Genomic DNA, 26,665 nt, shown 5'->3' with positions numbered 1-26,665 from the left:
GGTTTCTCTCCACTATGAAGGGTCTGATGAACTGTACACCTTGCTTTTCGACTAAAGGCCTTTCCACACACATCACATTTATATGGTTTCTCTCCAGTATGATTTCTCTGATGAACTATAAGAGTCAATTTATCATTAAACACCTTATAACATATGTTACATTTATACGCTTTTCTTCCTGTATGCATTCTTTGATGTCTAGTAAGTTCTGCGTACTGAAGAAAAGTTTTGTTACACTCATTACAACTGTAAGATTTTTTCTTGTGTGCTTCCTAGTCTGGTACCAGTTCTGAGGGATGTATAACAGCACTCGCTTGTTTATGAGAATTGCCTTTACAGACACTACAAGTTCTCTGAGGTGGTAAACCTGAGGTGCTACTGTTGATATTTGCCACAACCTGACTACATTCAGAAACTGTCCCTTCAGATTCAAGTATCTGCAACTGATCCTGAAAGCTTGATCCATGCCTTTCAACAGGCTTATTTCCTGCATCACTTCTACTATCATGAGCTCTTCTACCGGTGAGATTTTTGTTATGGGATATAGAGGTTCCTCTGTCATTTCTTTCACATCTGTCCACAGACACTCAAAATCATACTTATTTTCCTGTATCTTTCTGAGGAAAAAAATCTTCAATTTCATGACTTTCAGCTCTTCCAAACCACTCTTTGAAAAATTTCTTCTTTACCACTGTTTCCTTTTGCCTGTAATTTCTTGATCATATGTATTTGAGACACATCTACAAAATATGAAAAACAAATGCATTCTATCAATTACAATTCATAAATAAATTGTTTCATGCTGAATACATGGTATTATACCAAAAGGCATATCCATGCTGAACGGAATTACACATCTTCCCAATGATGATCTTAAAAATATTTGAAACACTAAACAAATAGAACTGTTTAAAAATGAAAGAGCAATCACATGTAATCCAAATTAATTTTAGGGTAGCCTAGCTTCAAAGATACAGTCAGAACATATTAATTTTTTCCAAACTCATGTCAGTTTTCAAAGAAAAGGATATTTTTGCACCATGACTTCTAAACTCATTTTACTTGGTAGTAAACACACAGCTGTCTCATAATTGAGGAGAAAATATAGCATATTGTACACACTTTATGCATACTTATACATAAGTAAATGGTAAAGAAGAGACAGGGCTATGTAGGTGACTTGGTAGTAAAGAATTAGCCTGCCAATGCAGGAGACATAGGATAGGGAGCTTCAGTCCCTAGGTGGGGAAGATCCCCTGGAGTAGGAAATGGCCCCCACGGAACTATTCTTGCCTAAAAAGAATTCCATGGATAAGGAGCTTAGCAGGCTACTATCCATGAGGTCACAAAGAATCAGATAGGACAATCAACTGAACAAGCATTCATTAACAGGCAATACACTGCAATGGTAAATAATCCCAAAGAAGCACTTTAACGAATAATGGAAAACATAAATAGTAGTTGACAACTGTTCAGGAAATTCCCGACAATAATGGGGAGGAAAAAAAAAGAAAAGAAAACTTTTCTAAATACCTCTTATAAATCTATCAGTAGATAGACTTATAGGCATTTTATGACATTGACAAGTGGTTCAAGTCAGTTACATTGTGTAATACATAAAGACCATCTTTAAATTAAAAATATTAATAAATGAAACATTGTCTACTTAAAGAACAGTCATTCAGTAGAGCAATTCCCTATCTATAAAGTAACTTTAACTTATTCAGTTCATTGGTTCCAAGATAAATGTCAAGGAACAAGCTTTGGGGCCTCCCTTCTGGCTCAGAGGTAAAGAATCCACCTGGTAATTAATACAGGGCACAAGGGTTCCATCCCTCATCCGGGAAGTTCCCACATACCTTGGAGCAACGAAGCCTGTAGGCCACAACTCTGTGTTCCAGAGTTCAGGAGTCACAACTACTGTGCACAGGCATAGAGCCCACACATGGTAACAAGAGAAGGCATTAGAATGAGAAGCCCGCGCACTGCAAGTAGAGAGTAACCCTTGCCTGCCACAAGTAACGAAAAGCCCCTGAAGCAACAAAGACCCAGTGCAACCAAAAAAAAAAAAAAACATTTTAAAAATGTAATGTATTGGTATGAAGAAAACCAATATTATTTGAAAACTTATTAACCAGAGTCAGAGACAACACTCATAAAAATGAAAAGTAAAATAAAAAACATACAAGATGTAAAGTAGACAAAGAGATGTCACCATAAGCAAGACAGGAAGTAAATATATTCTTTAAACAAAAGTATGACTGAGATAATCTTCATGACCCAGATAATCATGATGATGTGATCCCTAATCGAGAGCCAGACATCTTGGAATGTGAAGTCAGTGGGCCTTAGGAAGCATCACTATGAACAAAGCTAGTGGGGGTGATGGAATTCCAGTTGAGCTGTTTCAAATCCTGAAAGATGATGCTGTGAAAGTGCTGCACTCAATATGCCAGCAAATTTGGAAAACTCAGCAGTGGCCACAGGATTGGAATAGGTCAGTTTTCACCCCAATTCCAAAGGCAATGAGAAAGAATGCTCAAACTACCACACAATTGCACTCATCTCACATGCTAGTAAAGTAATGCTCAAAATTCTCCAAGCCAGGCTTCAGGAATACATGAACTCTGAACTCCCTGATGTTCAAGCTGGTTTTAGAAAAGGCAGAGGAATCAGAGATCAAATTGCCAACATCTGCTGGATCATGGAAAAAGCAAGAGAGTTCCAGAAAAACATCTATTTCTGCTTTATTGACTATGCCAAAGCCTTTGACTGTGTGGATCACAAGAAACTGTGGAAAATTCCGAAAGAGTGGGGAATACCAGACCACCTAACCTGCCTCTTCAAAAATCTATATGCAGGTCAGGAAGCAACAGTTAGAACTGGACATGAAACTACAGACTGGTTCCAAATAGGAAAAGGAGTACGTCAAGGCTGTATATTGTCACCCTGCTTATTTAACTTATGTGCAGATTACATCATGAGAAACGCTGGACTGGAGGAAACACAAGCTGGAATCAAGATTGCCGGGAGAAATATCAAGAACCTCAGATATGCAGATGACACCACCCTTATGGCAGAAAGTGAAGAGGAGCTAAAGAGCCTCTTGATGAAAGTGAAAGTGGAGAGTGAAAAAGCTGGCTTAAAGCTCAACATTCAGAAAACGAAGATCATGGCATCCAGTGTCATCACTTCATGGGAAATAGATGGGCAAACAGTGGAAACAGTGTCAGACTTTATTTTGGGGAGCTCCAAAATCACTGCAGATGGTGACTGCAGCCATGAAATTAAAGGACGCTTACTCCTTGGAAGAAAAGTTATGACTAACCTAGATAGTATATTCAAAAGCAGAGACATTACTTTGCCGACTAAGGCCCATCTGGTCAAGGCTGTGGTTTTTCCTGTGGTCATGTATGGATGTGAGAGTTGGACTGTGAAGAAGGCTGGGCGCCGAAGAATTGATGCTTTTGAACTGTGATGTTGGAGAAGACTCTTGAGAGTCCCTTGGACAGCAAAGAGATCCAACCAGTCCATTCTGAAGGAGATCAGACCTGACGTATTCTTTGGAAGGAATGATGCTAAAGCTGAAACTCAAGTACTTTCTGCACCTCATGTGAAGAGTTGACTCATTGGAAAAGACTCTGATGCTGGGAGGGATTGGGGGCAGGAGGAGAAGGGGACGACTGAGGATGAGATGGCTAGATGGCATCATGGACTCGATGGACGTGAGTCTGAGTGAACTCCGGGAGATGGTGATGAACAGGGAGGCCTGGCGTGTTGTGATTCATGGGGTCGCAAAGAGTCGGACACGACTGAGGGACTGAACTGAACTGAAACAAAAGTAATCTTTGAAGCAAATTCCCTGATGGTCCAATCGTTAGGACTATGCACATACCCTGGAGGGGGCACAGATTCCATCCAGGAATGGGGAACTAAGATACCACCTGCCACATGGGACAGCAAAAACAAAACAAAACAGTAACTTCTGACTTTTTCTGTAAAACAGGCAACATTCCATGCAACCAAATAAAGGTAGTGGATTCACAGGGTTCCTGTACACAACTCCAGGGAACATGAAAGTAAATGAGCAAAAGCAGGACTGAAACAGAGACTTACAGATTCATCCATGCTCGAACCACCAGGGCCCACTTGGGCAAAATAGAGGACGAAAAGTTACAATGAACTCCAGGAGTGTAAAAAGGAAACTTCAGATCAGACACAAGAACTGACCCGTGTAATTGTGTTACTCAGCCATCCCTCTTGGAAATTGTTTCCAAGGCACCAACAACACATCAATTCAGGTCCTGTCTAAGAGAGGACCTCAATGTGCACTGTCCTTACAGGTTTCCTGAGTTACAATCACAGAAGATCCAAACCACATTCCTGTTACACACACTCCTGAAGGATGTGGCAAAAGTAGTAACAACAAGAACAGCTGAGGGCTCTGAACAGAAAGACAGGTTGAAGGCAGCTCTGTGTAGGATCTGAGACACCAAATGCAATCGAAGAGCTGCCAGTCTTTCCCTTCTTCCAGTGAGGTCTCCCAAGTGCAGCAAACAGGAAGAGAACCAGGCTGGGTCCGAAATAATCTCTTGAGGTGCCAGCGCTGTTCTACACGGACCAAAAAGCAGGCATCTGATGGAATCCAGCACAGAAGGGGGACAAAGAGGAAATAGATCCCTTTGAAACACCTCATCACATGCTTCCCATAGTCAAGCAACAACACTGACAGGAGTCAAAGGACATATTGTTACAGATCATATAAAGACTTTGCCTTTTGGGACCTCTTTTCTTGGAGGTCCACTTTGAATAAAAACTCTTTTTTTTTTTTCCCTAATTAAATCATTTTCTTCATTAAGAGACAGCCACCTGTAAGTCAGACATACTTTCTTTCTCCCTAATAACATGTAATTTTCTGGTAGGAGACTGATGGGCTCCATGTTAAATGTCTTGAATGTGTCATCTTCCCCTTTGCATTCCCTGAGATAAGAGATAGGTAGGATCCAGTTGAGGAATTTACACCCAACAAAAATGGTAAATACACAGTCATTCTCTAATCTCAGGGAATAATTATGGCAAGGACAAAGAAAGGAAAAAACCCTGTTTGTTAAGGGAGACACTATACATGCCCAGAAACGCTGCTTGGAGTCAAAACTCACAGGATAATCCCAGGCCATAATGAGTCCTGCTCCTCCCAGAAGCCTTCACTTTGAGATCCAGCTTGGCTAAGGTGTGCATGCACACTCCAGGAGGGTCCTGAGACAAATTAGCCAGGGCGAATAAACAAGGTGATTGGCCTGAGGGAAGATGAAGACCTGGAAAACTGCCCCTTTGTAAAGAATCTACACTTCCCAAAGGCGTCTCTCTCTCTCTCTGAGGTTGCCCATGTGTCTTGCCATATGTACTTTTCCTTTCAATAAACTTTTTCCTTTACTCTTTATCTTCTGCCTCATCATCTGAATTTGTTCTTGACTAGGCAGGTCAGACTAGGGACCTTAGCCCTAAATGTTGGCTCCTGTGGTCGAGGGGTTAGGAGTCTCGATCTGGGAAATTAAGAAATTGCTTCCAGCTTCTGCTTGCTTCCAGCTTCTGCTCGCTCCCACTCACTGCTATGAGCAACCCAAATCAATTTCACTGTTCTTACCTTTTGTTACTAAAAACACAGATCTTACTTTCCTTAAGCAACCATGAACTGTCCTTTATATTAGCATTTTGTAGAATGGTGACCATAAATACCAGTGATAACTTCTAAAAACATTTGCTTTCTTATGGAGAACATCTCAGAGTAGCAGCAAACATATTCATTAATAATCCAAAATGTCTTTAGTGTCGGGATCCAGCGTGAGGAATCCCACCCGTGACAAGGTCATGCGGAAGGAACCCTGACAAAACGTAAGGACGTGTTCGGCTTCAGGGATTCCCCCTGGAAATTCCCGAGCATCCACCCCCCAAGACCAGAATCTGCCTGCTTTACTGTGTTATGCTTTCCACCTACTCTTCTGTCATTAACAGGGGACTGTCCCCCCACCACCTTTTTCTGGAAAAAATTAGAGGTTTTAGATAATAAATCTCCTGGGCATAATACAAGTGTTTCAATCCAAAAACCCCTCTGATGGCTTTCTAGCCTGCCTGCAGGACTCGTACAGCTGCACGTGTGATTGTTTGAGGCCTCCTGACCACAGGAGGCACAGGAAGCTTAAAACATCCTAGGAATGTCGGGGCTTCCGAGGAGTCAAAATCATTAGAATAGGACTGATTAAAGGTTTCATTTGTTGAGCCAATACTTACTGCCAAATTTTCATATCTTTTATTTTCAGGTACAGTTGGTATATAGAAAAACAGGTAGTAGACCTGGTATTATCAACACTAGATCTTTGAGTTAAGTACTTTCTTTGCTATAACCCACTGCACCTTTGTTCTATAGGAATGTAACTTTTTTGTACTTTGAGGGTGATGCAGAGTAAAGAAAAAACACTTCTAGGGAAAAGGAGTTTTCTGGACAATTATCCAGGAAGAAAGCCATAAAAATGTTAACAAGCCTCTTGGCCAGAAGATAATGTAAACCACCTGAGACCTTTTGTATACGGGAGGGTATGCAAAAAGAAAGCCTTGTCTCAATGAGGGTCAGGACTGCTGCCCCTGCCTAACTCTATTTCTTTATGTACAACTTGGGGTATATAAGCTGATTTTGAAAAGTAGTTTTTGGAGTCTTGCACCAATGCTGGGCTTCCCCATGTTGTTCTTTTCTTTTTCCGGCTGAATTCCCACCTGGAGCAGGGAGGCTCATCATGTCTACTTATTTGTCCCGGCTTCTAAGATCCGTAAGAGAGAGAGCCCAAGGCGGGGCACTCTTTGATATTCAAACGGACGCCGGTGGCCTAACGTGGATGGTGCAAGTTCCTTGTCTGGAACTTTATTGGTCTTCTACAAAATCCAAGTTATTCAGCCCTCTTTCTCTACTTAATTTTCCTACTATACTATTGTTTCTTAATCTAATCTTATATTAATAAACAAATAAGTTTTTCTCACGCCAACGCCGTCCCCGCTTCGAATTCCCTGGATCCACCGGGGCAGGACCTCGGCACTTTAGTTTCTCTATGAGAGGAAATTATCAATAATCAGTGCCTATGTGTGTGCTAAGTCGCTTCAGGAATGTAAGACTTTTTCCAAACCCATGGACTGTAGCCTACCAGCTCCTCCATCCATGGGATTCTCTAGGCAAGAATACTGAAGTGGGTTGCCATTTACTTCTCCAGATCTTTCCGACACAGGGATTAAGCTCTCAGTTCAATCAATTCAAAAGGTTGAGGCCTCAGGCAAAGTGGGTTGTGTATTTCAAGGACTTGGTAAAGGTTGCGTGCTGTGCTAAACTGCTTCAGTTACGCCCGACTATCTGCAATCCCATGGACTATATCCTGCCAGGCTCCTCTTTCCATGGGACTCTCCAGGCAAGAACACTCTGATGGGTTGCTATTCCCTCCTCCAGGGGATCTTCCTAACCCAGGGATCAAACCCACCTTTCCCACACGTGCAGGCACGTTCTATACCATTAGTCATCTAATAGTAGTACAAGCAGAAAATAATACACAAAATACTTTAATGCCAGTCTGTATAAAATACCTGAATTTAAAAATAATATGAGGGCATCCCCGGTGGCTCACTGGTAAAGAGTCCACTGACGAATATATGAAACACAGGTTGTTGTTGCCTGGTCTGGGAAGATCCCACTTGCTGAGGAGCTGTCAGGGACTGTTTGATAGGAGGATTCCTACGTGGTGTTTCTCACAAGTCCTTTGTTTCTTTTCAAGTGAAGCAGCACACTGCTCCCAGGAACTGAGGTCATTGTGTGAGACAAGCTGGAATCTCCTTTAGTAAACATTCTCTTTACTACAAAACTGCTTAGTCTCGATCCCCTTTCTTGAGATATGGATTGTCTCCTGACCTTGTGACCATTATTAATCCCATTATTACTAATTCCCTTGTTAACAGTTGCTGTACGTTTGGTTTTCTGATCTTTATCACAGTCGTAAGAAACTTCTTGTACTACAGCCTATATATATGCACAGAAAAATCATTAAAGTGCCTTTGCTCCATCAGAGGTTAGGGCCTCATAACGTTTTTGTTTCTCTCTCTCTCCCCCGCTAGTTCTCTGGATGTAGAGACCCATCAAGCTCACTCCTGCAGGAGAGTGAGGCGCACTGTGTGAAGGCGCACTGTGCCTTCACCCCCTCGAGAGGGCGTCTGGTGCTTTTGCGAGCGACGCAAGCCCTGTGTTAAGGATTTTATTGGTTTTCTGCGTAAACCACGGAATATCAGCCTCTTTCTCTCTTTCACTTTCTGATCATTGACTCTGGACCACCAGGTTCCAGTCCGTTAAAGGCCCCCAACAAGTGGCACCCAGAACAGGGACACTGGTATACGTGGCATTTCGGATGGAGTGACTCCAGACTCCTATTGAGGTCGGTAGGTACTAAGACACTGGTCAAAAGGCTAGAAACTATTTGTCTATTTTACTTTACCATTTGTTTAAAGCTCAGGGACTTTCGGTTTAGCCCAATGAATAGAGGCTTACTTTCAAACAGTGGTTAAAAGTAATCCTTGGTTCTTTGATAAAGGCAGTTTTGATTTAGAAATTTGGCACCAGGTCAAAGAAAATGTTGAATGGGCTGCCAACAGGGAAAACATACTCCAATTGATTTCTGGCCCCTATGGGCTCTCATTAAAGTTGTAACTCTGCCATTTCAAGGTAAATGCTAGCCCTCCCAATATTCGACAACAGACAGAACACTTATTGCATGAATATCAAGTAGACGATAAACTTTATAAAAGGCCCAATTAGAACTACATAAAATATTTCAAAATTTTTCTTACTAAACCTACCCCAGCTACTCCAAATGTTCCTCCTCTGCCAACCAGCGCAACTCCAAAAGTCTCCCCTTTGTCAGACGTTTTTTGACACCAAAATTGGCAATGCTCTTCTGAACAATAATGGTAAGTCCTTGGCACAGACTCATATTTGCAGAAAACCAGCACTTACTTGTTCTCCTCCGTGAATGAGACTCTGAATTACTGGTTTTGCAAGCACAAGTTTCTAACACCAGTGCTTTCTCCATCCTTCCAGTTTTAAGAAATTCTGATGCTCAAGTGCACATAATACCTCAATATGATGGTATTAATCTTTTTCACATGCAACAAATGAAAAAGGCTATAACTATGTATGGCCCACATTTGCCTTTTACTAGAGAGCTTCTAATGCAAAAGTAGGAAGTCAAGAAACACCTGGAGTAACAGGCAAATTTGGCCTTGGAATATGGAATGAAGCAGGGCAAAGACTAATAGAGTTTTGCCAAGACAATGCACTGGTCATAGCAAACACCCTCTTCCAACAACACAAGAGAAGACTCTACAAAAGGACAACACCAGATGGTCAACACTGAAATCAGATTGATTATATTCTTTGCAGCCAAAGATGGAGAAGCTCTACACAGTCAACAAAAACAAGACCAGGAGCTGACTGTGGCTCAGATCCTGAACTCATTATTGCCAAATTCAGAGTTAAATTGAAGAAAGTAGGGAAAACCGCTAGACCATTCAGGCATGACCTAAATCAAATCCTTTATGATTATACAGTGGAAGTGAGAAATAGACTTAAGGGACTAGATCTGATAGATAGAGTGCCTGATGAACTGTGGAATGAGGTTCATGACATTGTACAGGAGACAGGGATCAAGACCATCCCCATGGAAAATAAATGCGAAAAAGCAAAATGGCTGTCAGGGAGGCCTTACAAATAGCTGTGAAAAGAAGAGAGGCAAAAAGCAAAGGAGAAAAGGAAAGATATAAGCATCTGAATGCAGAGTTCCAAAGAATAGCAAGAAGAGATAAGAAAGCCTTCCTCAGCGATCAATGCAAAGAAATAGAGGAAAACAACAGAATGGGAAAGACTAGAGATCTCTTCAAGAAAATTAGAGATACCAAGGGAAAATTTCATGCAAAGATGGGCTCGATAAAGGACAGAAATGGTATGGACCTAACAGAAGCAGAAGATATTAAGAAGAGGTGGCAAGAATACACAGAAGAACTGTACAAAAAAGATCTTCATGTCCTGGATAATCACGATGGTAGGATTACTCATCTAGAGCCAGACATCCTGGAATGTGAAGTCAAGTGGGCCTTAGAAAGCATCACTATGAACAAAGCTAGTGGAGGTGATGGAATTCCAGTTGAGCTGTTTCAAATCCTGAAAGATGATGCTGTGAAAGTGCTGCAGTCAATAAGCCAGCAAATTTGGAAAACTCAGCAGTGGCCACAGGACTGGAAAAGGTCAGTTTTCATTCCAATCCCAAAGAAAGGCAATGGCAAAGAATGTTCAAACTACCACACAACTGCACTCATCTCACATGCTAGCAAAGTAATGCTCAAAATTCTCCAAGCCAGGCTTCAGCAATACGTGAACCGTGAACTTCCTCATGTTCAAGCTGGTTTTGGAAAAGGCAGAGGAACCAGATATCAAATTGCCAACATCCGCTGGATCATGGAAAAAGCAGGAGAGTTCCAGGAAAACATCTATTTCTGCTTTATTGACCTTACCAAAGCCTTTGACTGTGTGGATCACAAAAAACTGTGGAAAATTCTGAAAGAGTAGGGAATACCAGAGCACCTGACCTGCCTCTTGAGAAATCTGTATGCAGGTCAGGAAGCAACAGTTAGAACTGGACATGGAACAACAGACTGGTTCCAAATAGGAAAAGGAGTACGTCAAGGCTGTATATTGTCACCCTGCTTATTTAACTTATATGCAGATTACATCATGAGAAACGCTGGACTGGAACACAAGCTGGAATCAAGATTGCCGGGAGAAATATCAATAACCTCAGATATGCAGATGACACCACCCTTCTGGCAGAAAGTGAAGAGGAACTAAAAAGCCTGTTGATGAAAGTGAAAGTGGAGAGTGAAAAAGTTGGCTTAAAGCTCAACATTCAGAAAACGAAGATCATGGCATCCCGGAAATAGATGGGGAAACAGTGAAAACAGTGAGGGGTGAAGGGGGTGAAGTCACTCAGTCGTGTCCGACTCTTTGCGATCCCATGGACTGTAGTCTAGCAGTCTCTGTTCATGGGAATTTCCAGGCAAGACTACTGGAGTGGGTTGCCATTTCCTTCTCCAGGGGATCTTCCTGACCCAGGGATCGAACCCAGGTCTCTTGCATTGCAGGCAGACTCTTTACCCTCTCAGCCACCAGGGACAGTGAAAACAGTGTCAGACTTTACTTTTCTGGGCTCCAAAATCACTGCAGATGGTGACTGCAGCCATGAAATTAAAAGTCGCTTACTGCTTGGAAGAAAAGTTATGACCAACATAGACAGCATATTGAAAAGCAGAGACATTACTTTGCTGACCAAGGTCTGTCTAGTCAAGGGTATGGTTTTTCCTGTGGTCATGTATGGATGTGAGACTTGGACTGTGCAGAAAGCTGAACGCTGAAGAATTGATAATTGATGCTTTTGAACGGTGCTGTTGGAGAAGACTCTTGAGAGTCCCTTGGACTGCAAGGAGATCCAACCAGTCCATTCTAAGGAGATCAACCCTGGGATTTCTTTGGAAGGAATGATGCTAAAGCTGAAACTCCAGTATTTTGGCCACCTCATGCGAAGAGTTGACTCATTGGAAAAGACTCTGATGCTGATGCGAAGAGTTGACTCATTGGAAAAGACTCTGATGCTGACAGGGATTGGGGGCAGGAGGAGAACGGGACAACAGAGGATGAGATGGCTGGATGGCATCACCAACTCGATAGACGTGAGCCTGAGTGAACTCCGGGAGTTGGTGATGGACAGGGAGGCCTGGCATGCTGCGATTCATGGGGTCGCAAAGAGTTGGACACGACTGAGTGACTGAACTGAGAGAGCTTCTAAATGTTGTGGCATCTTCTAATGGAAACATTTTCCCCTATGATTGGCGAACTTTTATAAAAGCTCTCCTTAAACCAGGAGAATATCTTCAGTGGACAATGCGGTTTCATGATATAGCCAGAGATCATGCTAACAAGAATGCTCGAGCTGGCACTCCCCAAAACCAAATTACTTATGAAATGTTAACTGGCTCCAGACAATTTGATACCATAGAAGCTCAAATACAATGCCCTCCTTTGTTGCATTAACAATTAAAAACAGTGGCCCTTGAAGCTTGGGATTGAATTACTCCTCAAGGAGAGCCTTCAGGTAGTTACACTAAAACATTACAAGGGCCTAATGAAAGTTATGCTGATTTTTTAGCTAGATTAGAAACTGCTATTTCCTGTGCTGTAATCGGAGAAGAAACCAAAAAAAACAGCTAGAAAAATTACTTGCTTATAAGAATGCAAATCAGGAATGTCAAAGAGCTATCACTCCAATTCGTGAGTTGGGACTATTATTGACTATTTGAAGGTTTGTGGCAATCTAGAATCAGAAACTCAAAAGATGCAAATGCTAGTTGAGACAATGGTTGCTGCCTTTAGAAAGGGAAATGAAGGATCCTTTACATGTGGAGATAAAAACCATTTAGAAAGGGACTGCCCTAAGAAGGCTAATAAGAAACCTCCAAGAATTTGCCCTCTCTGCCTTAGAGGAATGCACTGGGCCAAAGATTGTAAATCTAAATTTGATATTGATGAAAAATCTATTCCAGGAAACTCCAAACAGGGGACCCCCCCACCCAGGTCCCCTACAACAAAAACCAGGGGCAACTTCTATCTTTTCCCTCAAACCCTCAATATCTGGCAGTGCTGCCTTCAATATACCAGCTGTAAATGATTTTTCCCTTTACCCTCAAGCAGTCCCTTCCAGAGTACCTACCGGACTTTTTGGACCCCTGCCCCCACAAACCTTCGGTCTCTTGCTTGGCCAATCTAGTTTGACTTCTAAAGGAATTACTGTTCACCCTGGAGTAATTGATTCAGATTATAAAGGAGAGATTCATATTATGATGTCATCTCAGATTCTATGGCAATTCAAAAAGGGGGACAAAATTGCTCAATTACTTCTTCTCCCTTACATTTCTATTAACTCCTCTAATAATGTATGGACAAGCAGATTCGGCAGTACAGATCAAAACCAATCCTTATGGACATCATTGGTACCTGTATGTGCCCAACCAAATATAAATATCAAAATTAATGGTACAAGATTTCCTGGTCTCCTCAACCTTGGATCTGATGTTACTATTATTTCCAAACACTTATGGCCCAAATCCTGGCCTATACAAAAGGTCTCTTGCCAAATTGTGGGAATTTCTCAAACTAAAGTACAAGAAGTCTATCAAAGTGTTCAGATACACCCATGTGAGGGACCAGAAGGCCAGCCTGCAACATTAAGAGCTTATATGATAGATGCACCCCTTAATCTAATAGGAAGGGACTTACTTATGCAATGGCAAACTCAGATATACATTCCACATTTTTCCTAGGGGCCATTGCTCATTTAACAAACAAAACAATTATCAAAATAACTTGGAAGAATGACGAGCCTAGTTGGACAGAGCAATGGCCCCTTACAAAAGAAAAATTACAGGCTGCTAAAGAACTTATAGACACACAATTTGAATTGAAACATATTGAGGCATCTTGCTCTCCTTGGAACTTTCCTATTTTTGTTATAAAAAAGAAATTTAACAAATGGTGCCTTTTAACAGACCTTAGAAAAGTTAATGCATCTATGAAACCTATAGGTGCATTACAACCAGGAATTCCATCACCTACTACTGCTGCTGCTAAGTCGCTTCAGTCATGTCCGACTCTGTGTGACCCCATAGACGGCAGCCCACCATCCCTGGGATTCTCCAGGCAAGAACACTGGAGTGGGTTGCCATTTCCTTCTCCAATGCATGAAAGTGAAAAGTGAAAGTGAAGTCGCTCCGTTGTGTCCCACTCTTAGCGACCCCATGGACTGCAGCCTACCAGGCTCCTCCATCCATGGGATTTTTGAGGCAAGAGTGCTGGAGTGGGTTGCCATTGCCTTCTCCCATCACCTACTACTATTCCTCAAAATTGGCATATTATTATTATCATTGATTTACAAATTGCTTTTTAAATATACCTTTACACCCTTTAGACCAAGAGAGATTCACTTTGTCTCGCCCTATTCCTAATCACACTGGGCCTCATAAAAGATTTCAGTAGAGTATGTTACCTCAAGGTATGCTTAGCAGTCCTACTATTTGTCAAAATTTTGTAGTCAAGGCTTTACATCCAATGTGACAGCATTTCTTTCATGCATATATCGTGAATAAATTGTAGCTACAAAAAGGAGAAATTATATTTTTGACACTGAATGGCCAGGATATTCTTTAGACTCTAGAGAATACTGATTAAAATAAACTCTTTTGAAATTGCAAAACCGGTTCTTCTTACACATGCAGTTAGGAAAGGGTTAACTTGTTAAAATACTTTTTTGGAGTTCCAGTTCTGCCTGGGAAACAAATCAGGCCTGAAAAACACCCTAAACTTAACTCTTATCATGTCCTTGGGATACACAGACCACTCTATCTAGGACTCCAGCCACAAACAAACTGGTGAAACTCAAAAATAATAATAGTACAACACAAAGATATTGTAAATTTCAAGCAGAAAACTATGCCTATCTATCTAAAATTATCTATGTCTCAATATATGTCTTTGTTTTTGGATAATATGAAGTTAATGACCTCTATTTAAATTCAACTTCATGTGAACTGAAAAATATACAATATTAAAAATAATGTTTATTTAAATATAAATAAAATTTAAATTTAATTGTTTGCTAATCTAATTAAGACACGTCTTAAGTCATCAACATTGTATAATACTTTTATTATGCCTAGTTTAAGGTAAACTAAATTTGTCAGCAAAAATATAATTATATATATATATAAATATATAATGATATAATATAATAAATATATTCACCAATCTATAAAATGCTAACATACAATACACTTCATAATTGCTAAAGAAAAATAAAATATATGCTTTTAATAAAAAGATATGAGAAATGGCAAATAAAATGATAAATATAAAAATATAAAAAGGGTTTATGATAAATAAAAAAAAATTTTATGACAAATAGATATAACTCATTGCCCTGAACTTTCTTCCTCTTCTTCTTATATGTCTGAATCGATACACATTCTTTTATAGGGGCCACACCTCTCTGGAATGAAACTACACGACATGTTATAACCCACCTATTACCTTACTTTGCAATAACACCTAATTCGATAAAGACAGACAATGGCCCTGCCTATATTTCTAAACAATTCAAACAATTTTTAAATTCATTCTCTATTAAACAGATTACAAACATTCCTTATAATCCACAAACACAAGACATAATTAAACTAACACATTATGCACTAAAACTACAAATACAAAATTAGATAAGGGGATCTACACAGGAACACTTTTATCTTCCTTATCCAGAGCAGACTTTACTAGATTCTAATGCAATATATTCTTTAAGCCTATAACTATTTTTTTGTTGTTGTTATTTTATTTATTTATTTGGCTGCTCTGGGTCTTAGTTGTAGCATGTGGGATCTAGCTCCCTGACCAGGGATCGAACCTGGGCCCCCCGCACTGGGAGCTCAGAGTCTTAGCCACTGGACCACCAGGGAAGTCCCTAGCCTATAACTATTGTTAACATAGCTTAATTTCTATTTCCAGTCTGTAAGATTCTTAAAACAAAATAAGATCAACTTCAATGCCTGTTTCACAATACAAAACAAAAACAAAATAAAAAAGACACCATTTGCGAAATAAGTCATTTGTTCTTAAGAGTATCAAACATGCAAACTATTCACCTTCTTTTCAGGTCTGTCTTGAAACTATAATCATCTTCCTTAACACACTGAACAGAGAGATTCAACAGCTGCCAGGCTACGTTTCTTTTCCGGGAAAAGGTCAGGTATTTGGATGTGAGCAGCGTTTCATTTATCAAGTTGTTCTCCATCAGCTTTTCAATAATTTTACTTAGGAAAAAATGTTCGACTGTTTGCTCCTAATCCTTTGCCACAAGTAACACAAACCACTTAAAACAGAGTCAGATCCCATTTCTTTTTATATCAGAAAAAATGTATGTACGGAATGAGGAAGAAATCAACCCATTAATTCAATTTGGGCTGGAGGAAGGGGTCAAGGAATAGCGAGGTGCGAAGTGACAGGAGACCACGGATAGGGAGGAGAGGGGACGCGACAGGCGCAGCTTAACAACACAAAAATGAACAAACAAAATAGTACCTCAGGTTTCCAATGGTCGGCAGCACCCACCAAGTCTCGGCTTCAGGAATTGGCCGTAGAATCACTTGGGACGAAGCAGAGACTGGAGACTCCTCAGCCATTGGTATCAGAAGAATGCCACAGCGAAGGGCGGGGCGCAGGGCACACTCCTGCCCCTGGGTGAGTGAGGGGCGCAGGGTGGGACACATGCCTGCGCCTGGGCATGTGAGGGGCGGAGCCGAGCAGGGCCAAGCAGGGCCGAGGGGAGCCGAGGGGGGCCCGATCAGGAACGAGAGGACACCTGCTGTGGTCTTCCTTTTGATCCCTAGGTATCTTGTCAGGGTTTAGAAGTACATGAGGGTTTTTCCCGTCTTGTGTTGCATCGATTGCTCATAACTTTAACAGTTTTAAGTAGAAACTTAAAATTCTGTGGGATAATTGCGTTGGAAAGAAAGGTTTCCTCTTAACAGGATTCCTGCTGATGAGGCTGAAGCAGTTCAGTATGAGAACTGAAACCTGGTGTGGTGGCCAGGCTGGGGGTGGGTAGGGGTGGGTGGGGGTTGATGTGGGGTGGTGGCTGGACCCAGAAATATTCCTCCTGTAGGGAACAAGGTATAAGGAAGGTTGGGAAGTGCTTGCAAACAAGACTCTCAACCAGGGCTGAACATTCTTGCAAACGAGATATTCTGCCCAGAATCCTCTGTTTGTTCCCGTGGGAAAAGAACATTTCTTGCACACAAGGATGTTTCTCTGATTCCTCAAAAGGAACAGACCCAGGGACAAAACGGAATCTAAGTTGATAACGAAGTTCTCAAAACAAAGTCTTAGCTGCAGTAAATAAGTTAGGTAAAGGTTATCTCGCCCCGCACCTGCGCACTGTATAGTCACTGAATTATGGTGTTTGGCAACTTGCCCCGCAGGTTGTTGTGCAAAAGATATAAAATAAAGCAGCTGCAAGAAGCAGCAGAAAGATTCAAACCACTCTGCAGTGTTGGTGTTTCATTCCGTCGCTAGCATCTGGCACCCAGCGCGGGGGCACTACGGAACCGAAAGGGTAAGCACCCTAGGGCAGGACGCTGAAAGGGGGACTTTAGGGAAAAAGAAAAAAAAAAAGAGAAAAAGAAACAAAAAAGAGAAGAGAAAGAAAAAACCATGGGGAATTCCCCGTCTTTAAAGTCACAATATATGGAGCGGGTTAAGGGGCTCCTGCATTCTATAGGAATTAAAACGTCTACTTGCTGCTTGAGTGAGTTGTTCTGCCTTATAGAGCAGCATTGCTATTGGTTTCAATATCAAACAAAAGTACAGCTAAATTTGAGGGAATGAAAAATGATACAAAAGGAGTTAAGAAGGCAGCATCAAAAAGGAAATGTGATTCCTTTAAAGTTGTGGACTCTATGTAGCACTATAATGCAGGCTTTAAAATTAATGGCTGCTGACAGTGAGGCCGCCTCATGTTCTCTTAAGAAGGATGATCCCCCGTATGAGGATGTGCCTGAGTGGGGAGAAGGAAGGCGAATGTGAGGAGGGGGCTTCACCTTGGCCTCCGCCCAAACCTCCGGATGATAGTACAGATTCATCCACTGAGACAGATAGAGATGTGAGTTCGGGGGAGGATTCAGATTCTGTAGAGAGTCGATGGTTTTGGAAGTACGGGACAAAGTATATTTTGGGAAATGCTTATTAATGACTCTCGTCCTTTAATGTCACTGATTATTAAAGATAGACAGTTTGAAGGATTAGTGGATACAGGAGCAGATGTTTCAGTTATTTCTCTCCAGCAGTGGCCTAATGACTGGAAAAAAGAAAAAAGTTCTCTTGTTTTAACAGTCTTAGGATCTATAGCAGATGTGTGGAGAAGCGCTCAACCTTTGTCATGCCAATTGTCTAATGGAAAAAAAGTATTTATTTCTTTTTACATTGTTAATATACCTATTAATATCTGGGGAAGAGATCTTTTACTTTCTTTAGGAACAACACTCACCATCTCGTCGGAAAACTTGTAGCCACTGCTCAGATTCCTTGAGCTCTCCCATTGAAATGGTTAACTGATGTCCCTAAATGGGTTGAGCAGTGGCTGCTTCCAAAAGTGAAGCTCGAGGCTTTAGAACAATTAGTAGAAGAACAGCGTCAATCTGGCCATATGGAACCTTCCACGTCTGCTTGGAATTCTCCTGTTTTTCTCATTAAGAAAAAATCTGGTAAATGGAGAATGTTCACTGATTTAAGGGAAGTTAACAAATGTATAGAACCTATGGGAACTTTGCAACTAGGTCTCCCTTCTCCTGCCTTGATTCCACAGAATTGGTCTTTGATGGTTTTAGATTTGAAGGATTGCTTTTTTACTATTCCTTTACAAATAAAAGATAGAAATAAATTTGCTTTTACTATTCCAGTGTATAATCATGGGCAGTGTCAGTTAACCTTACTATTTGGACGGGAAACTTTACTTTGAATATTAAATGATCCTAGAGGGCTGTTTCAAGTTCATTTGCCTATTAATAAATCTTACTCTGCTATAGCATGTGTAAAATTTCCTTATTCTTTACTGTATGGACAATGGATTTGGTATGAAATTTTGGGAGTTTTATCATGTTCTGATTGTAACTTGACTCAATGTATAAACCGTTCCTGGTGGGAAAATGTTGAAAACAAGATGGTCCATTCCAGTAATTACTCTTTGATTATTGTGAAAGCACGGACTGAACTCTGGTTACCTGTTAATCTTACTTGGCCTTGGTCGGACTTTTTTGCTGTCACTCATCTTGTGAATGCTGTACAAACTCTTCTCCATTGATCCCGAAGAATGCTTGGCATTGTCATCGCATCAATTCTCACTGTGGCTTCAGTAACAGCAACAGCAACTGTAGCAGGTCTTGCTTTGCATCAGGGCATACAGACTGCTGATTTTGTCAGGGAGGGGCATAAGGATGCTTATTTATTGTGGCAACAACAGCATGATTTGGACTCTCAATTGGCTACTGATGTATTGAATTTACAACACACTTTCCTGGTTAGGAAATCAAGTGACTGTGTTAGCTACAAGGAGTATGTTAAAATGTGATTAGAACTCATCTCACCTATGCGTAACCCCTGTTCCCTTTAAGATGAGTGAGGGTTGGGAAAAGGTGAAAAGGTCTTTGCTGGGACACCAGCATTTAACTGCTGAAATTATGAAACTGGAGCAAACTATATTGTCAACTTTTAGTAAGACGCTGCCTGATATTCTTGGTTCTGATATACTGAAGAGTCTTCAAGAAGGATTAGATAACCTCAATCCTTTAGGGCATGTGTCTGCATTGTTAACAACATCCTTTGTGGATACTTTGTTAATTGTTGCTTTATGTTTCATTGCTTTTATAGTCTACCACCGCTGGCGAAAAGGGAAACAATTGAAAGAAGCTTTGCATATTCAAGCGCTTATTCAGCACCTGCAAGAAAAGAAAGGGGGAGATGTAGGGAACAAGGTATAAGGAAGGTTGGGAAGTGCTTGCAAAGGAGACTCTCAACCAGGGCTGAACATGCTTGCAAAGGAGACGTTCTGCCCAGTGTAGGGAACAAGGTACAAGGAAGGTTGGGAAGTGCTTGCAAACAAGACTCTCAACCAGGGCTGAACATTCTTGCAAACGAGACATTCTGCCCAGAATCCTCTGTTTGTTCCCGTGGGAAAAGAACATTTCTTGCACACAAGGATGTTTCTCTGATTCCTCAAAAGGAACACACCCAGGGACAAAACGGATTCTAAGTTGATAAGTTCTCAAAACAAAGTCTTAGCTGCAGTAAATAAGTTAGGTAAAGGTTACCTCGCCCCTCGCCTGCACACTGTATAGTCGCTGAATTATGGTGTTTGGCAACTTGCCCCGCAGATTGTTGTGCAAAAGATATAAAATAAAGCAGCTGCAAGAAGCAGCAGACAGATTCAAACCACTTTGCAGTGTTGGTGTTTCATTCCATCTCTAGCACTTGCAATTAGAATTAATTTAAGCAGTTTAAGTAAACAAGAACTGGCTTTGTGTAGGGATGACAAGCTGGAATGTGAAACACACAGCTCTTAGTAACACCTTATAGTAACACCTAGAAGGAGAAAAATATCTTGACATTCCACTTCTTCAAAGATCAAGCTTATTAGTCACTGCAGCAGCCCAACGACAATGCACCCTGAGGGGAATGCAGGCTGGAGCAAAACAGGTACTGAAGAATCAAAACTACTCCATTTTGTAAGGTTCCGGGAAAACAGCCTTTGGAAATCCCCTGACCTCACACCACCACCTGCGAACCAATCAGAACCCTTGGCAAGCCCGGGAAATTCGAGTCAAGCCCGGGAAAGGAGAACCAATCAGAACTCAACACCTAACCCTTCACCAGAAGGTGACCAATCAGATCCGGAGACTCCAGTTTTTTTAATTTTTCGTGCGATAATACCCTATATAAGCAATGTAACCCAGAGCTCAGGGCTCCTCCCTATAGCTGCTGCGTCAGTATCAGTGGGAGCCCCAGCTCGAGCTTGGTAATAAAAACTCTCTTGCTTTTGCATCGGATATCAGCTCCCTGGTGGTCATTGGGAGATTTCGCGACTTGGGCATAACAGTACCATTCTGAGCTTCCGACATAGTAGCCTTGGTAAATCAGGAACAGCCTCTTGGGCCCATCGTCCTCCTCAGGAAGTCCAAGTAAGTTTTGGGGAGTCTCTCCTGGTTTTCAGATCTCCCAGTTATGGGGTGATGACCGCAAATTTTATTTGGGAGGGTATTAACAGTTAAAAGACACAGGAGGATCCTGGTTGAAAGATACTGGAATTTGCTCAGTTGAAAGCCACTCACTGCCACTTCCCTGGTGGTCCAGTGATAAAGAATCCACCTGCCAATGCATGGGACACAGGTTTGATCCCTGGTCTGGGAGGATACCGCGTGCCTTGGAGCAACTAAGCCCAAGCAACACAAGTATCCAGCCTGTGCTCTAAAGCGTGTGCTCTGCAGCAAGAGCAGCTCCAGCAGTGAGGAGCCAGCACAACGATTAGAGCAGTTCTTGCTTGCTGCGCCCAGAGAAAGCCCACGCGCGGCAAAAAAAGGCTCAGCACAGGCAAAAGAAAAAAGATATTGAGTGTCTGGACTGACCAAAAAAGGAGACTCAGAATGCCAGTCTCCAACCAACCAGCCACGTTTATGTATTTTATGTACAGAATGTATAGCCCCTGCTCGCCACAAGGAGACAAAAGCCAGGAGCACAGTGAAGACCCAGAACATCAAAAATAAAATTTAAAGTTATTAAACAAGAGAGAAAAAATTTCCTGTCATGAGAACTGCATTCTTCTTTATAGAAACTGTTTGTGTTCCATGCTTATGATGACATAGCTTCAATTACTTTTGAGAAAAACTTGTTTACATCATAATATATAATACGTAAGTGAATACTTCCTCAACGTAACCGAATGTCAACAATTACTAGATGATCATTTGACGGTAATCAGGTGGTTTTAATTTTTGTTCTCTCTTTGCTATGCTGTTTCCAAAAGCTCTGTCAGATATGGACAACAAAGCAGACTACAAAACATCTTGAGAAGACATTACAATTTATTTTCACCAAAATTATCACCAACTTCACACTATTATAAATATTTCTGTGTGTATTAACTGACTGAACTCAAGTCCTAAAGGAATTTTCTTCATGTTTATAGGGCAGCTACTATGTTCCGTGTCATCGTTTTACGTGCATTTTCACATTACAAAAGTCTCAAAATAACCCACCGACTTATGTATTTGTTAGTGTAAGGCAGAGAAGAAATGTAAATTAAACTTTAAACCTCGGTCACAACATGTGGACAGAGAAAATAACGCTAAGGAAAAAGTTGAAAAAACAAAACAAATAGGGTAGCATGATTTGAGAGAATCACATTGAAACATATATACTCAGTTCAGTTCAGTTCAGTCGCTCAGTCGTGTCCGACTCCTTGCAACTCCATAAATCGCAGCATGCCAGGCCTACCATATGTAAAATAGAAAGCCGGGGGAGTTTGACATATGACTGGGCATCCAGAGCCACTGCTCGGTGACAACTTGGAGGGATAGGGTGGGGAAGGAGGGAGGGGACACATGGATGCCTATGGCCGATTCATGTTGAGGAATGGCAAAACCCATCACAGTATTAAAAAAAAAAAAAAAAAAAAACTCAAGAAAAAGGAAATTCTACCACAGCTGACAATGAACTATGGAGCGTATTTATTAATTCTATAATGTTACATCAACATTTTAATATGCGTTGGAAAACTAGACTTCTATTTAATATTTATTAATATTAAATATATCTAAACATTACTGTTCATTAGGCTAGTGTAAAAATGTCTTAGGCAATGGATAGTAAATAGTAATTTTTCTGTTTAGTAAAACAGATAAATAGTAATTTACTACCATCTTCAACAACCAGATAGAACAATGGGACATATCTGTACAGCAGGAAAAGGAATGTAACAAATTCATAGCAGGAGTAAACATTCAGTGTTTTGTTAAACAGTCTCACTGTGGTTTCTCCAATGTTTGACTACTGATACCTCTAGACTTTAAACCAACCGCTTCCTATGCTGCCTATCTGGGCAGGCTGAAAAATTCCCATCAGATTGGAAGTCTATAGTGCTCCAACTAGAAAGCTTCATCAGTTAACAACCATTCTCATAACATATCATCTGTCCCAGTATCCAAACAATACTTTGGGTTTGGTTCCATCTTGTGCTTTAAGTGACTTCAAAGTAACAAGAACAAAAAAGTTGGGATTGAATCTATGAAATTTTTAGTTTATCAAACAAACAAACAAAAATGCCACCATGTAGTGTGCAATCTCAATGATTTCTGGACTTCCCTGGTGACTCAGGGATAAGGAATCGGCCTGCCAATGCAGGAGAGGAGGGGTCAATGCCTGGTCCAGGAAATTCCCACATGCTGTGGAGCCACTAAGCCCCTGAGCCACAACTGTTTAGCCAATAATAAATAAATAATCAAAAATAAATTGTTTCAGAATTCTCCAAGGTCAAAAAGAGATACCACTTTTAACCTTAGTTCCTGAAGTTTATTTCCTAATAGTTTACATGTTTATTTTTCTATTTTCACTTTATGTAAATCAGGTGCATCAGTTCAGTTCAGTTCAGTTGCTCAGTCGTGTCCGACTCTTTGCGACCCCATGAATCGCAGCACTCCAGGCCTCCCTATCCATCACCAACTCCCGGATTCACTCAGACTCAGGTCCATCAAGTCAGTGATGCCATCCAGCCATCTCATCCTCTGTCATCCCCTTCTCCTCCTACCCCCAATCCCTCCCAGCATCAGAGTCTTTTCCAGTGAGTCAACTCTTCGCATGAGGTGGCCAAAATACCGGAGTTTCAGCTTTAGCATCATTCCTTCCAAAGAAATCACAGGGCTGATCTTCAGAATGGACTGTTGGATCTCCTTGCAGCAGTTGCATCTCCAAGGGACTCTCAAGAGTCATCTCCAACACCACAGTTCAAAAGCATCAATTTTTCAGCACTCAGCTTTCTGCACAGTCCAACTCTCACATCCATACATGACCACAGGAAAAACCATACCCTTGACTAGACGGACCTTTGTTGGCAAAGTAATGTCTCTGCTTTTCAATATGTTATCTAGGTTGGTCATAACTTTTCTTCCAAGCAGTAAGCATCTTTTAATGTCATGGCTGCAAACACCATCTGCAGTGATTTTGGAGCCCCCAAAAATAAAGTCTGACACTGTTTTCATTGTTTCCCCATCTATTTCCCATGAAGTGATGGGACCAGATGCCATGATCTTCGTTTTCTGAATGCTGAGTTTTAAGCCAACTTTTTCACTCTCCTCTTTCACTTTCATCAAGAGGCTTTTTAGTTCCCCTTCACTTTCTGCCATAAGGGTGGTGTCATCTGCATATCTGAGGTTATTGGTATTTCTGTTGGCAATCTTGATTCCAGTTTGTGCTTCTTCCAGCCCAGCCTTTCTCGTGATGTACTCTGCATATAAGTTAAATAAGCAAGGTGACCATACACAGCCTTGATGTACTCCTTTTCCTATTTGGAACCAGTCTGTTGTTCCATGTCCAGTTCTAACTGTTACTTCCTGACCTGCACACAAATGTCTCAAGAGGCAGGTAAGGGGGTCTGGTATTCCCATCTCTCTCAGAATTTTCCACAGTTTATTGTGATCCACACAGTCAAAGCTTTGACATAGCCAATAAAGCAGAAATAGACGTTTTTCTGGAACTCTCTTGCTTTTTCAGTGATCCAGCGGATGTTGGCAATTTGATCTCTGGTTCCTCTGCCTTTTCTAAAACCAGCTTGAACATCAGGAAGTTCACAGTTCACGTATTGCTGAAGCCTGGCTTGGAGAATTTTGAGCATATGACAGTAATCCAAGCCTATGCCCCAACCAGTAAAGCTGAAGAAGCTGAACATGGACATGAGTTTAAGTGAACTCAGGGAGTTGGTGATGGACAGGGAGGCCTGGGGTGCTGGGATTCATTGGGTCGTAAGGAGGCATACACGACTGAGTGACAGAACTAACTGAACTGACAAGATAGAATGTGAAACACACAACTCTTAAAAAGGGCTACTTCATACTAACACTTCCAAGGAGAAAAATGTCTTGACATTCCACTTATTCGAGGATCAAACTTATTAGTCACTGCAGTTGCCCAGCGAAAATGCACCCCGAGGGAATGCAGGATTGAGAAAAGCAGGCACCATACTGTGCTTTGGACATTCTAGCCTTGGTATTTCAGGATGGGTCTTTTGGGTACATTCACCTCTTCAGTAAGTCCAGAGAAGTTTGGGGGAGTCTCTCCTGGTTTCAGATCTCCCAGTTATTGGTTGATGACCCCAATTTTGTTTGGCAGTGTATTAACATACATAGCACACAGTTAAAAGACAATGAGCAGAACTTTCCTGGTGGTCCAGTTGTAAATAATCTACCTGCCAATGCATAGGACCCGGGTTTGATCCCTGGTCTGAGAGGATGCCACATGCCTTGGAGGAACTAAGCCCGTGCAACACAAGTACTGAGCCTGTGCTCTAAAGCCTGTGCTGTGCAACAACAGTAACCCCAGTAATGAGAAGCCTGTATACAAGTAACTAGAAAGTCACTTCTGCTTGCTGCAACTAGAGAAATCCCATGTACAGTAAAAAAAAAGGCTCAGTACAGCCAAAAAACCAAAGAGACATTGAATCCTCTGGACTGACCAAAAGAAGCCTCAAAATGCCAGTCTCCAACCATATCCCAGCCAAGTTTATGTGGAGAATTCATAGCCTGATTGCTGTAAAAAGAGAAAGAAGCCAGCAAAATGAAGACTTAGCATAGCCAAGAATGAATTTTAAAGATTATTAAAGAGAGAAAAAAACTTTTAATGAGAAATACATACTTCTTTATAAAACTTTCTGTTCCATGCTTAGGATGACAAAGCTTCAAATACTTACATGAGAAAAAGTTGTTTACATCATAATATATAATACTTAAGCAAATACTTTAATGTAATGGAATGTCAAATTACTATATGATCACTTGACGGAAATTAGGCAATTTACTTCTTGTTGAAAAATTGTAATATATTTTCTATCATTTCTTTGTTGTCTATTTCTGAAAGATCTGTCAGTTGTGGACAACAAAGCACATTGTAAAATATAAAGTCTTAAGAATACACTAGAATTTCTTTCACCAAAATTATCAACTTGGCACTATTTGTAAATGTTTCTATGTGTATTATCTGACTGAACTCAAGTCCTAAAGGAACTGTCTTTCTTTACATTTACAGGGCACCTACTATGTTCCCGGTCATCGTCTATGCGCATTTTAACGTTACAAAAGTCTCAAAATAATCCACTGACATGTATTTTTTAGTGTAAAGCAGGAAAGAAATGTAAACTAAACATTAAAACTGGGTTACAACATGCGGATAGAAAAAGTAACGCTAAGGAAAACCTATTAAAAAAAAAACAAACAAGAAATAGGATGGTAGAACTTAAGAGATTAGCACTGAAACATATATATTACCATATGTAAAAGAGCCAGTGGGAGTTTGATGTTCTAGCCAGTGCTTTTGGACAACCTGGAGGGATATGGTGGGGAGAGAGGTGGGTTCAGGCAGGAGGGCACATATGTACGCCTATGGCCTATTCATGTTGATGTACAGCAAAAACGATCACAATATTGTAAAAAAAGAAAAAAAAATTAACGGATGGTGAGTTAGGCTGAACAGATAATCAAAGCTTTCCCACACCTAACACGTGTGTGTAGTTTTCCTCCAGTTTGAATTTTCTGAGGGTCAAAAACTTGATATATTTTACTGCTTTCTCTACATGTGTAAGCTTTCCCTGCAGAACGGATTCTCAGATGATCTGCAATGTCATTTCTTGTGACTGAAGGGTTTGCCACATAAATAACATTTACGTGGTTTCTCTTATGT

This window comes from Capricornis sumatraensis, chromosome 20 (genome assembly GCF_032405125.1).
Source record: "Capricornis sumatraensis isolate serow.1 chromosome 20, serow.2, whole genome shotgun sequence".
Taxonomy (NCBI): domain Eukaryota; kingdom Metazoa; phylum Chordata; class Mammalia; order Artiodactyla; family Bovidae; genus Capricornis; species Capricornis sumatraensis.
Note: the sequence above shows the minus strand (reverse complement) of the source record.